This window comes from Fragaria vesca, linkage group LG5 (assembly GCF_000184155.1).
Source record: "Fragaria vesca subsp. vesca linkage group LG5, FraVesHawaii_1.0, whole genome shotgun sequence".
Classification (NCBI taxonomy): Eukaryota; Viridiplantae; Streptophyta; class Magnoliopsida; order Rosales; family Rosaceae; genus Fragaria; species Fragaria vesca.
In genome coordinates, this window is record NC_020495.1 from 22,055,348 (window position 1) to 22,057,241 (window position 1,894).

Below are 1,894 nucleotides of genomic sequence, written 5' to 3' on the forward strand. Positions count from 1 at the left end.
AACCACAGAGCAAGGCAAGTCAAGAAGAACTAAAAGAAAACTGAATCTTCCGATAAAAAAACCTGGTTCACACTACAAAGTAAGGCCAATTCAGAAACAATGGAACTCCAACGACTAAAAGAAACTTCAACAAATCTCAACGCCAAACGAACCCTAACTTCAACAATTCCAAACAAACCCCAATGCCAGAAAAAACCAAAAGAACCAAATTTGCAACGGAAAGAAACAGCCGAGCCCGAATGGATCTCGGCTCTGATACTAAGTCAAATAGAACAAGGTATTTGGGAATTTTTGATTAATTCATTCATCCCTAAGAATAGGGTTAATATACATGATACATAGTAACCTATTAGGAAACTAATCCTTATTAGGAAGCTAATACTACTAATATAATATTTACATTCCTAGCACCATAAGGGTGACAATGGTCACTATCAAATTTTTATGTTTTGGGCTTCTTCCCTTACTCGGAGATCTAATATTTGCTTTTCACATCGATAGTTTAGATGTCGTGTGCCCTAGCCTACAATTGAATCTCATTAATTTGCAATTTGGCATGGTCGGTTTCCTTTGGATCTTTCACAAGTCATAAGCCAGCTTTCTTCAAAGCCAAGTAGAAGCAAAAGTATCGAAAGGGATGGGCAAGTTGGGATTTTGGAGCTATCCCTGTTACCCTGTATAGCAAATTAGCAATTGCATCCTATAACTCGGATAACAGATATTCCCGTAGGTATATATGTGTGAACTGTTCTGTGTACACGTCCCTCTCTCAAAGCATATATAACTCTGCGAATTCGTTGATCTTGACTTGCCGTCACTATAATCCACAGCAGACCTCACCATCACTACCAATTGCATGCTGCAGAATTGAACCGTGATCGTTTCGTCCACAAAGAAACAAAGAACACTTGTGATTAAGTGCATGTCGCTCGCAACCATGGTAGGCTAGCCAGGGCACTAATACTGAATCTGAGAGTCCCAGTCCCATAATGCAGATGTACCTCACTTAGTTGCAGAGAGAGCTATAGCTATAGTCAGACTCGGCATGCATTGACTTGTATATGCCCTAAACGAAGACCTCTTTTGCCCTAACCAAAAGTACAAGGATATGACGACAGAAGACCCTAATGGCGGTGGTCCATTTTTTACTGTGTTTCTTATCCTCGATCTCTTCTCTCAGACGTTATTGTTCTCTGCGACGTGGGACTTGTCCAGTTGTTGGTGCCAATCAATCTGGCAAGGCCAAAACTATGTATGTGGGTGTGATTCTCGTTTGGTTTTTAAGCTAGAGATCTGGAAAAGACTTGGAGGAAATAATCTATTTTTTATAGAGCAGGTGTCGTTTGCTCATATGTCTGTGACTCCATGATTAGTGTCTACCATTCTTGTGGTTGAAACGTTCAATAGAAATTGAATTAGATCTTACCCACTACTATCATGCATGTCCAAGAGCTAATCATATTATAAATGGGACGACTCACCCTACCCACTATCAATTATAATGAGAGAAGGAAAGAAAACATGGAGAATGAAGTCGTCACAGAATTCTCAGTTCTGTAAAGAACAATATATACATACATAGGAATTCATGACTCTAGCTCTACCAATTATAGATCACTATATTTGTTTGGTGATCGATGAAGACCATGGATAGGAACGGGTTGGAGATTTTATATGCTTTCTTCATTAAACAAAGAGAAACAACATTCCTTTTCCAAAAAAAAAAAAAAGAACAAAAAAAGAAGAGAAACAACATTCTTGGGTTGAGTGGGTCATCTTTTTATAACAAACTTTCATGAAAATGTCGGATGGAGATTGGAGATATTTTCATTTTTTTCTTCTTTGTTTACAGAGATATTTTCTAACTCATTTCTAGATCCGAGTCTCAGCTGGA